The sequence below is a fragment of the Ambystoma mexicanum genome, chromosome 2p, assembly GCF_040938575.1.
Source record: "Ambystoma mexicanum isolate Mex_15411 chromosome 2p, UKY_AmexF1_1, whole genome shotgun sequence".
Classification (NCBI taxonomy): domain Eukaryota; kingdom Metazoa; phylum Chordata; class Amphibia; order Caudata; family Ambystomatidae; genus Ambystoma; species Ambystoma mexicanum.
The window spans coordinates 428,971,406-428,987,657 of record NC_090923.1 but is presented as its reverse complement, the minus strand read 5'-3'; positions in this window follow the sequence as shown (position 1 = coordinate 428,987,657).

Sequence of the window (16,252 nt, the reverse complement as noted above, 5' to 3'; positions counted from 1 at the left end):
CACACTGAAGCACTTCTCTGCTATTTAAACCACGCCCGATGGAAAACACGTGCTTCGCGTTATTCTGCAGCAGCAGCAGGACGCTCACCGAGTCGGCTCCTGCATTCCAGGTCCAGAGTCATCTTCAGCTTCCGCGCAGCAACCTGTGGATGAAGAAAGACACAGAACAATACTTACCAGATCCCGGAATCCAGTCACCGGCAAAACCTGCAAAGAATAAACATAAGGTTAGAAAAGTGCAACTCGCTCGCAGCCGCGCCCTCTTACCTGATCCATCCGTGATTGCAACGGAGCTAACCGCGGCCTTCTCTTCGGCAGCTTCTCTGCACCTGAAAGGCAAAGGACATAATTAAAAAGGGGTTCGGGTGAAGGCAGTCGCATTCATCTTAACTTACCAGTTTTTGCACGCGCAGACGCGGCCGCATCAACCGCAGCATCCCGGCACCTGAAAACTAGAAAAAGGACATTATTAGAGGTGCCATTAAAAGCGGCCAACGATCATTATACTTACGTGCATCGGCACATGCAGTGGCAACGGATATAAAGCCCGCAGCATCCCGGCACCTGAAAACTAGAAAAAGGACATTATTAGAGGTGCCATTAAAAGCGGCCAACGAACATTATACTTACGTACATCGGCACGTGCAGCGGCAACGGAAAACTACGCCCACAGCATCCCGAGGCCTGAAACAAAGGAAAAGGGACATTATTGAGGTGCCCATCTTTTAAAGCCTAAAGACTACAGTATACTTACAGGCATCCGCTCGTGCAGTAACGGCGGCATCGCTCTTCGGCATCCCAGCACCAGTGCCACAACTAAAGCCGCAAAAGACTTGAGCCTCAACACTGAACTCATCCAGTGATGTAACTGGAATCCACGCACCCCTGCACCAGACGCAGGATGGAGAGCTCAGCATTTATACGCCTAAGGTGAGAGATCGCCGAGACAAGTAGAAAGCTAGGCTGTGGGAGAAACTGGCGATTGGTGGGAGAAGGAATCCCATCAAACGGTGATTAACCCTTTTTCTTCCACCTGCAGAAAACTTACCCTGCAAGTTAGACATTCGATAAGAGGAAGCCCAGTCCTGAGAGTTGTCCGAGCTCTACGCTTCTCAATTGAAGAAACGATAGCAGCCCAGCCGGGATCAGCGCCTCCGTGGGAATCAGGTGAGCGTTACAATAATTCTGTTTCTTCTGAGGAAGGCAGGGGGGTACATGCTCTCTACTCAACAATTGCCTCACTCCATTCCCCCTCTGGTCGAGTCATCGGCCACACCTTCATTTTGTCTCATCATATTATAGCCATCTTTGGGCATCTCACACTGGTGACCCCCCCCAAGTTACCTTCTTGTGCTTTGTGTTTTGCTGGACTGCATGTCATAAACCAGCACTCGCCATTTTCGTCACATTTCATCCAGTGCTCATTGTAGTTATGGGTAACATTTGGGCATGTAAACAATGCTCCAGGCTCAGTTTGAGTGTACTGATGTATGGTGAAGCCACATTAACCATTTCTGTCATTTGGAGTGCCTTCTTGCCAGTCTTTTTAGGACCAGTATCAAAATTGCCAACAGAAATTTTAATGCATCTGTCAGCCTAGTAGCCATCCAGGAGAATAGATAACTGAACCAGCTATCATCCTCAATGTCATCCACTTCCTCCTCCATTTTATCATGCAGCTCTTTCAGGGAGTATATGGCCTCTGTCAAGGTCCCATTCTCTTCATCATGTGCGGGTACATATGTACAGCAACATGGCCCTATATTAGTACACACTCCTCCCTCCATGGCTGTGAGGACGTCCAGCCCATACCTGTTCTGTAGGGTCATCAATCTGACTGCTCTCAACTCCTCCTTGATGGGATTAAAGCCTTTAATTGTGGCATTAATAGTTTGTAACACTTCCCACCTAGTAATCTGAACCAAATATGCATTTGCTGCTGCTTGCAGCCCAGGCAATAGAAAAGATGTGAAGAACGTTGTTGTTTTACCAAACAATATATGCCACTGAGGGATTTCATTGAATTCAGCTTTGGCTTCTTTGGAAAAAATAGTTATTTTAATGCATTTTAGGCATAGGGGTCTTTTTTTTTCCTGTTGTGTGCCATTGAAGGCAACGTTCCAATGTCAACCTCTCTTTGTGGTATTAGTAATGCTGGTGCTTTTAGTAGCACCATTATACATATGCCACTCCAGTTGGGTAGAAGCTGCATATAAGCTATTGTAGCACAGGCCCAGTAATGATCCATTAGTACAGCTGTGCCAACTTTCATACCTGGTAAATCGATAACGCGTTTGCACCCTTCATTGTCACCAAGCTTTACTGAACCATTATTTCTAAAGAATAATGTTGGTGCTTGTAGTTTGGTTATGGTTAGTGGTCCTGCTTCATCTTCCACCCATGTACAAATTTAGCAGTTTCTTTCCATTCCTCACAGCACACTTTGTCTGTGTTTATATCACTTCTATTGGTGCAGTCCATATTGCTTTCCATCCCATTATTCCATCAACCCATCCTCCTGAGGAATATACCTTCCCTCTAATTTGCAATTGTGGTCTGACGGCACAATGAGGTATCAAATTAAACTGGGAATCTGAACACCATAATATTTGGTGATCCACTACTTCAACATCTCCTCTTTCTGGACCTTATAATATGTACTTGAGCACCTTACTTTTCATTTTTATACCCTCCATCATGTATGCCTCTTTTACATAGCTGTCTACGTATGGGAATTCTGATCCTGTGAGATACTTAATCACAGATGATTGTCCCTGAAATTCTCCTGTTGTCTGGCATACTTCGAGATGTACCAAGCAGTGTGCTCTGTACTCAGGTACTTCTTGAGGTATAAATACTCAAGAGGTTGTAATGGCATAGGGGATAAGTGAGCAAACAAAGCAGCTTTCCCTTGATCCCTCTCTCCCCACCTTCTCCATTGACCTATACCATGTATGCCTCTTTTACATAGCTGTCTACGTATGGGAATTCTGATCCTGTGAGATACTTAATCACAGATGATTGTCCCTGAAATTCTCCTGTTGTCTGGCATACTTCGAGATGTACCAAGCAGTGTGCTCTGTACTCAGGTACTTCTTGAGGTATAAATACTCAAGAGGCTGTAATGGCATAGGGGATAAGTGAGCAAACAAAGCAGCTTTCCCTTGATCCCTCTCTTCCCACCTTCTCCATTGACCTATACCATGAGTTTCGTTCAATATTTATGGAATTATCAAAATACCTTCTCATGTAATTTTCATCATCTGCAATACTTCTCCTAGCCCATACGGTCTCCACAACTGGGTGGAATACCGTTTCCTGCTCTAACTGGAAATCTACCCGTTTTTTAACTTCTTCCATAACATTATACAATAGGGACACATTTATCTTATCATAATTGGTTAAATGCAGTGTGAGATAAAATAAGAAATAAAAACAACAAAAGAGAAAGGAAAACAGAAGGACCGCAATAGCCATAATGTCGTTCATGTGTAGATATGTACGCCGGCGTATTGATCGTGGGTATTATGAAGATATCAGGAACATAAGGATATGAAAACATTCATATAGTTTACTTAATAATGGGCAATAGTAGGTTATTATTTTTCAGTGGTGAGTGAGGCAAGCTGTATATACCTTTTCAAAACATTTTACAACCACATATAATGACAATAATAAAAGATTTGATTGATGATTTTCAAACCACTTTCACTATTATGTGGTTCATTGAAAAATATAAAAATAGTGCTGATAAAAAATAAAAATATAAAAAATGTGGAAGATAGAAATAGTCGCAATAAAAATGTAAAGATAGTAAAATAGAAAACATTGTCTGTTGTAGATGTATGCTCTTGTGAAAAATGGTGTAAATAATAGTCCCAATAAATTGTAAAAATAGAAAAGTAGAAAAAAAAGTTTGTTATGTATGTTCTTGTGAAAAATAGTCCTCAGCATCAACAGAAATACTGTGCTGGTGATGTATTCAAAAAGTCCTCAGCATTAACTCCTTACTTCCTGTTCCAGTGATAGTTCAGTGTCTCAGTGTTCCTCAAGTGGTGCAATGTGATTGATATCTTCTTTATTCTCAAGTTCCTTATTCCTTTTATCTTCTTTATCAGCATGTACTTGAGCTCTTGTCTTGGGTCTGGTTCTGTTCTCTTCTCCCTCGGGATCCTGGTAATTGGGAACGGAGGCGGCACTCTTGAATCATCTTATATTGGCTATATTGACCAACAGAAAAAAGTTGACATCTGCAGTAGTATTCAATTATATTTCATCTTTTTCTGTGCCTTTAGCGTTACCTCCCCGCCTTGCCTTTCCTGTGAAGAGACGAAAGAGAGGTATTTAGTCGTGGACATCTAATAGTCATGTAATTCATTTACAAACACAGTGGCAGTGCTTTTGGGCATCTGTCTGTGCGCGCATGGGTGAGGTAATTGGGATGAGCATCCTGCGACCTGTCGCCAACTCATAAGGAGTCAGGTGATCGTCTGAGCCTTTCTGATTGCGTAGGGCAAAAAGGAGCGAGCGGAAGGCAATACATCCAAGCCTTATGCAGGCCTTATGCAGTGTGTCACGCAATCTTGCTAACCTGTGATGCCTGAGAGTTTTGTGTGCTTTATTTATTTTTATTTTGCATTTTTAAAGCGCTCACACAGCCCGCAGGCATCGAGGCGCTGTTACAGGAATTGTTGTTTTTTTGTTTTGTTGCGTATTTATAACGCACTTAAACACCCAGAGGTTTCTAAGCACGGAGCCGGGGATTGAACCTGTGTTGCTTCGTGTCATCTTGCTTTCAAGGTGCGCACGTTGCCGTTAAGCTATCCTCCCGGGACATTTATAAATGTAAAATAAATAAATCTCCACAGCCCTCCCTGAGATTTTTTCACTCTGTATACTGCAGTGTCGCAAGGAGATTCTGATGGCACTATCACTCCCTGCTTAATGAGCAAATGTATTGTTTCATAAATACCCTCATCTTCTTCTTTGGGCATTGGGATACTCTTTTACTAGAGGTAAAATTGCCCGTTTCATTAATTTGATTTTTACTGCTCCAATTTCTTTTAACAAACCTACATCATATGTACTGGTCGTCCATAGAGTGCCGGGTACCCATGCCAAATCTTCTTCCATAAATGATGGTACTTTTTTATCTACTTGATTCTCAATTGACATGGCATATTTATCTCAAACAGTACCTTATCATCGAAGTCACTGTTGTCAAACAATTTATCATCTGTCAACTTGGTCAGTCTGTGTGATGCGTTTACTGTGCACCAACTCACCCCTTCCTCATCAGTGCAGTGTAAAATCACTATCCTCCCTCACTACAGCCATCTCTAGCTCAATTTTAACCACTTTCTTTTCAGTTACATCTATAGGTATCTGTGTTCTAAATAAAAAGTCTGTGGGTAGTCTCAATAACTGTCCCTCAATACAGGGAAGCCATGCTAACATGCTAACTTGTACTCTATAGAAAAATCCTTTGATCCACTGGTACTCCACTCTGTACTTTGTGCCCATGAAATTCTTGTATGTATTCTTTTGCTACATGGAAATACATGCCTGGTGGAGAGCATATAATCCCATCCTCCGTCAATTATATTGACATATTGAGTTTGGCCATAAGATCTCTTCCCCATATGTTAACGGGTGTCTTCCTGGAATACAGGAATGGGATAGCTACAGTCTGCTCTCCTACTGTCACAGGATGCTGTCATTGCAGTGTCAACTAAGAAAGAAAGAGTCTGGTCGCCTATAGATACCTCCACCCTCGGTTCCTGTTCAGGGTCTGTGGTTATTGATAGGATATGGCACACCAAGCTATTTTGTGGGCTGTCCTATTGGGGTGCATGTTCAGTCCTGTGCCTATAAAAGGGTTCCCCCCACCAACCGCCATCACTCCTCATGTCCGTGGTGTCTGCGTCCGTGGCAGAATATTGGTATCCCACTGTGTCACTGCTTGATGTGATTGCACTGCACTCTGTGGTTGCTGTGCAAATGTCTGCTGTGGCTGTATCTGTGACCCTTAGAGTTGCTGCACCTGCTGTGCTTGTGTATGATCTGGTGAATATTGTGTGTAGCCATAGTACTCATAATTTTGCTGTGGTGCACATTATGGGGCTGGATATGCCATTAACCCTCTTGGCCTATACTGCATTGTACCTTGCTGCATTGCTTCTCTACTTATACACACTTGTGAAATGTGTCCTACTTTCCCACATGTCCAACCTACTGCTCCAGTTCCCCCAGGTCCTCCAAAGCGGGGCTGTCCCCCACCAAAACCAAATATTCTTCCTCTGTGAACAAATCTTCTTCCTCCACTGGGGTAAAAACTACTCTCCCCTCTTCCTGCAAAATAACCACCCATGCCCTGCTGTGGTATGACAACTCTCTGTCCATTATTCCAGTCTCCTGTATTTATCAATACCGCTCCTTCTACCATCATTTTGGATAGTTTTTTCTGTATCAATTTTGACTCTTCCTTTTGCCTTTCCTCTATTTTCTTTTGACCCTTCTCCTGGTTTTACCTACAATGGTGTATGATAGTTAATTGTATTTCTGGCCATGGTCTCATTTCAATCCCCATACTCTTTTTTTTAACTGTCTCTGTACTTCTTCAGGTAGGCTCTGACATAGAATATGATAAAACACTGCTATATTTTTATCCCAATGGTCTTTAGTTTCCAAACGCCAACGTTCTTTAATGTAGGCAGTGGGGTCCTCAGTGGGCCCCATCTTCCCAGTCATTATGGCGCTCATGTCAGATTGATCTGGAAATAGCACCCTCAGTGCCTTCCGTACTTTAGCTCTACACTTATTAAATGGCAACACGTCATATTTAGTGGGGTTATGTTCTGTCGCTGCAAAATATAGCCTGCTCGAATCCACACGTCCTCTGCCTAGTCACCCCACGTGGATGGATGTTTTCATGCCACCTATAGCAAATGCTATCCGAGATGTCTCTCGCTCTAACTGGTAGATCCACCGGCCCACCCCTGCTGTCAGTGATGGCAGCTTAGCCATCAAGTTATTTTTGTCTGTCTGATTCCATGAAGTATAGTGGAGCAGTGGGAATTGTGGGAATTTCGTGTTACCCCTTTCTTGCACAAAGGTGATGCTGCGCAAGTTCTCCTTTTCAATGTCTCAGCTACACAGCGTTCTGGCAAGTTTCTTAAGAAATATGGTGATTTATGGTCTTCATTTATGGGGAGTACTGATGTGAGGGGTGGATACAGACTAAAGTTTGGCCCCAGTAAATCTGCTCTCCTACGCCTGGTCCTGTGGTATCCATTTGTGGGGCATGTGCTGCCTCTTCTCCCCCCTCTTCAACACCAATGTCTACCCAATCTGTCTCTCTGTCACTTTCTCCACAGCCGTCTTCAAGTATGAGATCAAAACTCACTCCCTTACATAAGGTCCACTCATTATCTCTGCCAACACATCTCTGCCCCTGGGGTTATTGTCCCATTCCCTTATCCCCACATCTCTGGTATCATATTTCTGCTCATCTTCTGGCTCATCTCCTTCCTCATTTTTTTCAATTTCTCCATTTTCTCTTGCCATTCTCCTGTTTTTCTCATCTAGCCTCTTTACATACTCATCCCTTTCTCCTACCTCCCTCTTCCTTCTTTGTCTTTCCTGTTCCTCTCTCTGCATCTTCTCTGCTGCTTCTTTCCATTCCCTCTCTTTCTCCCTCTGTGCATTTGCTCCATCTCTTCCCGTGTCTACCTCCCGACTTCCTCCCTGGCTGGTTTCTTTATTTCTTCGTACTCCACTACCTTCACATAATTATTTTCTGTGCCTTTCCCATCAAGTTTCAACAATATTTTTCCTCCTACCCATTTCTCTGGTTTCATTATAGTCTCTCCACTATCCCCATTAACTATGGGTACGCTTCTTGCCCTGTGACCATCTATCTGCATTCCTCTCACTGTCCAGAGCTCTTCCTTAGCTGCTCTTAACTGCTTGTCTAAGCTATGTAGGTCTCTATATTCGTCCTCATCCCTTAACTATGTCTCTGCACTGTGCCATGCTTCATTCTCCATTGGTACTAATGGCGCCTTTCCTTTTACCCAGTTCACCCTCCTCCTACTATCATCACTTTCCTCATCAGGGGATTCATATCTGGGATTACTATACCTTACAGCTGCTGCTTGTACCGGGTATATTCCTGGGATGGTCGGGGCTGATGTGCTCTCCTCGTACGTAGGCGGTACTGTGAATTGTGTGTGGAGGCCTGCCTCAGCTGGTGATGGCGGAGCTGTTGGCTGTGTGTAAGTGCTTTCCTCAGAGGGAGGAGTCGGCGTTGCTGTGGCCTGCTCACACCCCCCTGACACATATTAAGCATCCATTCCTTCTTAGGCCCCACTGTTTCTTCCTCAAAGGCCTTCCAGAGTTCTAATACACCTAGCCTGTTTTTGAGATTCCTTGTGTGTGGCGTGTAAGTATGTGCACATGTGTTGGAGTACATTTTTACAGTTAGTACCCTATTGTGAACACGACAGGTACATTTTCCCAGCAGTCCCTTTCACCCACTCAGCATGATACCTAATGATTTTGGCCCTATATCTAGGGAATGCTTTGCATAGGTGAATTATTGGGGTATCTGACGCAGTGACAACTTTTAGGCAGCATAAAGCTTGGCACTTACACAGAATAAATAATGCAAAATAGTGATCAGCTTACCAATAATTGGAACAGAAATAGTTTTTGCAATTATCTCACTTTTCCCTTTCTCACACCTCCTCCCCACTTCAAATATACATCATTAAAGGAATAGTGTGCTCAAAAATGTTATTGTCCCGATCTATCGGGCAAGTCATTATAAGCATACATTGATCGATCGCAAAAGAAATTCTTATGCGCATTACCTTAGTTTTCCTCACTTTTACACATGCAAAATCAGGCAGCGGGGCACGGCCTCTTGTGCTAATCTTATCCGTTGCTGCATCGCCCTAAGGTGAACTGCCCTTGCGGCACTAAATCATATCCCCCGCCCCTAAAGCTGACATCACTAGACGCGTACAGCCCATTTTACAATGCAAATGCACGTCTCGTGTCAATGTTCTCTGTGCTCCAGCTAATGATGTGTTTCCATGGAAATGGCAAGACGCCTCTTTCCTCAATAAGTATAAACAGACCACTTTTCATCAGACAACAACAGAGTTGTTTTTTCAGTCGTTTCACTGTTTTTTTATGTGTATCCTGTGACTCGTTTCTGCTCTGTTCAGCTATTTCCGTTGCTCATAGCCCGTGCGAACATATACTAATACTAGCATTACTATCGATTTTAATTTTCTTGTATAATGGCAACAGCAGTATGAGCTGGAATATTCCGAGGCGGGATTAATTGAAAGAGAAAGATGCGGAAACGATGGGGCATTAGACGACAGTTGGGCGGACAAATCACCGGATCATGAGCCAGAGCCTAGTCGCATGGAAGACGTCTCCACCTGGTGTACCTGCAATCGGTGCAAAGTCATGCCAACCGAGGATGAGAACTGCTGCTGCAAAGAAAACTCTGGATGCTTGGCCTACATATCTGAAGACGAGACACGGCCGCTATACGTTACCGAGCTGCATGACTTCAGGGCAGCCTGCCTCACAAGGTCCGTGTTGAGGATTATGATGTGCTTATGCATGAACTTCGTGCAACAGTTCGCTCTTGCAATCCAAGTAACAAGTAAGTATACCCTAGATGTGATGTCACTTAAGCCACTAACATTTCATGTTTGTCTCTGATATTGTCGTAACTTTGATCTATCACTGCCAAATGAATGTAGTCTGGCAATTCAATACATCGCTGACGATTTTGGGAAAATCATAGTGGTCATCTTATGTGTCTTTCACGTACAATCAAGAAACAATATTTCTCTGTGCCCCCAAACGTTATGGATTGCATGGGTGTTGACTTTTGTAATGTGTCTACACTTCAAAGCCCAAGTTGATTAATCAATGAAGCTACATTTGTACTGGCAACTATGCCCTAGGATACAAGATTGCATTTTCAACTGAGGTTTGTACACTTATCATGTTCATATAAATACAGTTTGTATGTTTCTCTTCCACAGGTGGTACAGGCTGGTGGCCTATTGTGCGTTTACATGGTGGCTTCATGGGAGGCTTGAATTCCGTGTTTGACGAGTAATACCTGATTGTGTCGTTGGAGTCATTAGAGCCAAATTCCCGAGTGACAGCGGTCAGTACAAGGGATTTTCCCACACTGTGCTGCAACCCGAAGTATACAATTTGTAGTACATTTGTGCCATCAACATCCGCAACAAAATAAAATACAAATCAACTTTTATGAATAGTTGTTTCAATTTTTCAAGTGAATCAAGGACAAGCTCACTTGTCCTTGCAGGGTTGGCAGGATGGGCACTTCACAGGTATCTTCCGCACAAGGCCCATTGTACACATGGTCTCTCCAGACCCAGTGTCTCCAGGCAGTCTCCCCTGAAGCAGACAGCGCCCAAGCAATACGCATAAGTGTGTCGTCTCCATTCAGCAGTGTTTCGGGCCCTTTTCTGCACGCCTCTTGCCTATCCATCCCCCTCTCCACTATCAATGGCAGTTTGCACCTGGCTGTGCCCTCCGGAGGGGGCTGGCAGGATGGGAACGACCAAGATTCCAAACACCATGTACACTACAAAGGTATCTTCCGCAAAGGGGCCATTGTTCACATGGCCTCCCCAGATCCAGTGTCTCCAGGCAGGCTCCCCTGAAGCAGTTAGCACCCCTGCAATCCACATAAGTGTGTCGTCTCCATTCAGCATTGTTACAAGGCCTTTTCTGCACACCTCTTGACCATCCATCCCCCCTAAACTATCAATGGCAGTTTGCACCTGTGGCCGTGCCCTCCCGAGGGGGCTGGCAGGATGGGAACGGCCACGGTGCCAAACACCATGTACACTTCAAAGGTATCTTCTGCAGAGGGGCCATTGTTCACATGGCCTCCCCAGACCCAGTGTCTCCAGGCAGACTCCTCCGATTCAGACCACCCCAGAAACATGTCACTCATTCACATGCACACCCACTTTTCTAATTCTTTATAAACCCCTTGATATTTATCCTGAGAACATCTGTGAGCACTGGACGTCAACTCATGATTGTGCTACCTGTTCTCCAGCTACTAACTACCCTGCTTGCTGAATCTGTTTGTTGGTCAAGGTAAGGGCAGGTCATCTAATAATCTCTTTCTGATCTCAAAATGTCTATCTATTTCGAATGAATGTACCCAGTAGAATAATGTTAATTCATCTCAATGACTTTATCATTGTCTACCTACTGTTTAAAGTATTCAGATCTTGATATATAGCAAATTTCATCAGTGTCAGTTGTGATAGAATTGCATCTTTCTTGGACCATGTCTTTTGATCCATGAAAGTACATTCACTGGACGAGTGAAACGTTATGATTTCTGTTGCAGCAATCAATTCTGTATGAAAGTTATCCCAGTGTATATTCAACTATGCTACACAGGTTTTGCTTCTTTGACCAAAAAAAACATTGCATAGACAACCTTGATATAATTCTATCAATCTCATGCAATCAGTTGAATTTTTTTATAATTGTGTACTTTTTATACAGATTGTTCAAGAATGCCTTCTTGTATGGTTTTCGGTTGCCGTTCTAAGAGCCATGACAAAAGTAAGGGCGCAATCATGCACACATTCCCATGGAATATTGATCTAATAAGAGATTGGGTTTGATATCGTGGATTTCCGGTGGACCAGCTTGAAAGTAGAGCCCAGGATGTGTTGGGAGACTTGAGGGCCAATCGAGTCCGCATCTGCAGCCTGCACTTTACCCCGGATATGTATGACCAATCGCAGTACACAAAAAAGCATCGACTCAGAACGTCTCGTAAATTGCTTCCAAAAGACATTCCAACACTATTAATGCACATGCTGGACCAGGTGAGTCCCGGATGATGAAATAGCTTAATAATACACTTATATGAAACATAGGTGATGCAAATAGGTACAGGAGGGGTGGAGATGTCCCCCACCTTAGCTTATACATCATTTGCGCAGTACGAGAATGGTGCAGGGGGTGCAGGATATACCTCCACTCCCCCAACATTTGTTAGTTCAAGGGAAGTTCAGTGGAGAACGAAGGGCACTCGGATTTATGGCTTGTCAGTGTCTCACATTAGCTGCAGAGCACATTCCTCCACGAAAACAGGGCGCATGCAGAAGTGACAATGGGAGGACTCTAACTGGAACTGTTGCCCCAAAATAACTAAATCGCTATCAAAATAGATGAGCAAAAAGTATTCACGATAGCGCAGCATTGGTGGATCCAGCAAACAATTTGTTTATTTTTCAAGCATATTTTGAATGCCACGTTGAATGGCCGGGCTAATGGCTCCCTTGGAGTGAAGGTCACTCACTGCGCATGATGTTGCTTGTGGGCTGTTCGCACCAAAGCTTCCTGTACGTTATGTTTTTGATTTGTGGCTTTCATTCACCAAAACCAAACTTAGCATAGGCTCTCCTAAGAAGGCTCAATTGTTGTTCGTCCTTGGACGAAAGGGAGGATTTGCTATGGATTGAGGGATGGGAGGTGTGTAATACCCACAAACATGATAAGGTTCACCATTTTAAAAATGGACAAAGGAACATGTAATTTCATTTCATGAAACCGTTGAACTGAGGGGACAATCTGTGTTACGCCAAGTGAATGGAAATCCCAAATATAATGATAATATTACTGAAGTTGGGGCATATTGTGACGACACGCTAACACAACCTGTATGTATTTGTCTTTTTTCCGGGCACATGGGCAGTCCAGCACCGAAATGCATAGAGACCATGTATGACATAGCTCTCAACCTTTCATGGCCCCTCGGCGGGTGAAAAAAAAACTGATTTTGTATTTGGCGGGTGAACGCCCATTGGTTCCTATGGGCGTGTAGGGAGCTTGCGGGTGAGAGAGCTGCCAAAGTGGTGGATGACACCCACCAAAAACATGTGAGTTGAGAGGTATGCGTATGGGTTCCCCCATGTTCCACCAACAGCAAGTTTGTTGCTAATATTCCGTTATAATGCTGTCTATGTGTTGTTCGAATTCTTCCGTCATCTTCCGCATCCTCATCACATGGCGAGCTAAACATACTCAACAGCACTAACCTCTCAAGCACATCATAGACTCCAACTTTCCACAATGTTTTCTCTGTTTCCATTGTTTCTGGTTTGTGTTCATTATTAGGTATCACCCGGTGCTGAATTAAAGGGTACATGGATACATTTGAATAAAGAACGGCTACTGAAATATATTTTTATGTTTTCTACGTAGCTACATCCTTCCTTCGTGCGAATATCATTGTTTCCAGATACAGAATGATGGCTTCTTCAACAGGCAATTGCAGATACACCTAAACAGATGGATGACTATTACACTGTTGAGGGACGATCGTCCTGGACTGATATGCCCTTTGGCGGTACCTTTGGCGGTACCAGCAACAAGGAGCAACCTGTCATCTTTTACAGTGGTCTAGCAAGAAGCTGATGCCAAGGCTTGCGAATCAAGGTGCGTCGAATGCGCTTAACCTACCGAAAGGAACACTGTGTGACTCATGATAAAGATTTGATGTTTGAACAGATTGAAATAAAAAATTTGGTTGAAAATGAAAATTGGCGGATGTTCTGGGAGCATTTAATGTGAAATAAAAGCACATTATAAATTGCACAGTATTGGTGTTTCCTTTAAAAATAGTGTTTTCTGCTCTGATTTGGGACGTGCTGTGAGAGGATATGTGTGTTGATATTCCGGGTTCTGCTTCAACTAACGTAAAGACAAAGGTGATGACTGGGGGCGTTTTGCTATGCTACACACTAATGTCATGAAAATAGTTGGAAAATATCGCTAGGAACAGTGATGTCAGCTTCAGGGGTAGGGGATATGATTTAGTGCTGCAAGGGCAGTTCACCTTAGGGCGATGCGGCAACGGCCGTGCCCCGCTGCCGGATTTCGCATGTGTAAAAGTGAAGAAAACTAAGATTTTTTTTTACGATTGAACAATGTGTGCTTATACCGACTTGCCTGATCGATCGGGACAATAACATTTTTGAGCACACTATTCCTTTAATTGAATCCGTTTTTCAAACCCTACCACTGGGTCAAAATAACAAAATCTGCTCACAATCTAAATGTTCATACTTAACCCATCAACCTCTATCAAACAATACTATCTACTACCCTCGCAACACACAGAGAAAAACCATCTCTTCAGGACCTGTCTCACAACACAACCAATGCCGGCAATCAACAATTTAATCAATACAAACACAATGGGGGTCATTACGACCCCGGCGTTAAGAGGTTAACGGCGCCGTAAAAGTCTGCAGCGCTGTTAACCCCTTAACGCCTTACTACGAGGTCCCTTTGCGGCTCCGGACCTTAACGGATGTGAAAGGGGCCCCTAGGGGACCCTGACATCTATGGAAACAAGACGAGTCACCACACACGATAGATACGCTAGACACGAGGTTGTATTCCCAAAGCTAGGGTTTATTGCAAAGCAAAAGTCTCAGTTGACCAACTCGGTCCCACGCCCCGCGACGTGTATCTCTAGACCTCGAGGGACGCAAGAGAGTGAATTACGTACATCAGTTACATATATACAAAATGCATATCAAACAATCAGCTATGACATGTTTAACACCCCACTTTATTGGGTTTCTCTGAACTTGGTGTGATGATGGACATCTCCGACCACTATGACACCTTCAAACATATATTCTATTAACAATTTGCAATTTGTGAGAGCGAAGGCATCTTTCAGTTGTTGAATAGAACACAGCGCTTCTGTTCTTGGAAGCGAACTACATACAGGGGGAGTTGCATTCCGGACCTTGCTATCTATCAGGTGCTATTCGCGTCCTGGGAGCCGACATGCTCTAGCGGGCCCAGCAAAGGGGGGCCATAAGAAAAGCATAATTCAAGCCTTCAGCAGTATTATTCTAACATATTCTACCATATAACGAGACTGGCTGGCAGCTGCGAAATGATTAGATGCCCTGCAGCTCTGCTTCAAGGCTACATTCGGGAGGGAGCCGGGCATTCTTCCTGGCGCTTCCTACGTTTGTGTTTCAGCGAACTCTTGTTATCCTCACGGCCCTCCGGCCTTGTCCTTTTCACATACAGACAACAATGTTTCACAGTCGAGCAGTGTAAGCGGAAAATATACTGTGAGGCAATAGGAACAGAATGCAGTGAGCAATGGTTAGAAAACAAAAATGGCGATTCTTGTTACATCGAAATGACCGTTCATTGGTAAACTCGAAAACCTATATTTTGTCATATCATGCATGAGACGGTTGGCCCACGGTCACCAAAATGCGTTTGCAGTCTCAAAGTAGAGGTATCCGTATTTCTAGACTGACAAACCCTCCTTTGGCCGTATGCCAAACGTCTTATCTATTTATTGAAACCTCCTTTAGTGATGATGAATCTGAAGTACTTATGTCTGAGTCTCGCATGCTATCGTGGACATCATTGTCCTCATCAATATCTATTGCCATCAACTCTTTTACTGCTCTCGTCTCATCTGGGTCAATTCGATCATGAGGTTGTTTTTTCTTCGTCATCATATGCATACATCCTTCCGTACATCCCTCTGTTACCTCAGTGCAAATTATGGGTAAACAATGTATACAACAACAGCACGTTAGGAATATTCCAAACACCACTACTAATATTGAGATCAACTTCCATCCCCAATATCGTAGTATTCCCCAAAACCAAGATTCTATTCCCCAGCTCCCTTCTCCAGTAGGGAGTTCAGAGCTTAGAATGTGCATTTTCTTTATTGCTTCAAAGATCGTAGGGGAATAATCATCGACATAAACGTAACATGCTGATCCCACTATTTTGCTAATTCCCCCACGATCTACCAGGATCACATCGAGAGCCATTCTATTTTGCAGCGTCATTAACCTAATTCCTCTTTCTTCCAACGTCATGTTAAATAATATATCTGTTGTTGTGTTTATTGTATTTTTTAGGATTCTGGACAGTTGCCTTATATTATAGGAGTTCACTATCTGCCCTAAGAATGGAATGAATGATTTTGCTACCTCAGTTGCTATTAAAACACCTTCGTCAGTCCTTTTGACTCTAGTTCTGGATAATCTGGCCATGGCTGCTATTTCTAAGAGGAATACTCCTGGGAACAGTAGCCCTAGGTAACATGTACCTCCCCAGTTTCTGGCCAACCAAGGGTATGCTTTCTCTCCGCATATAA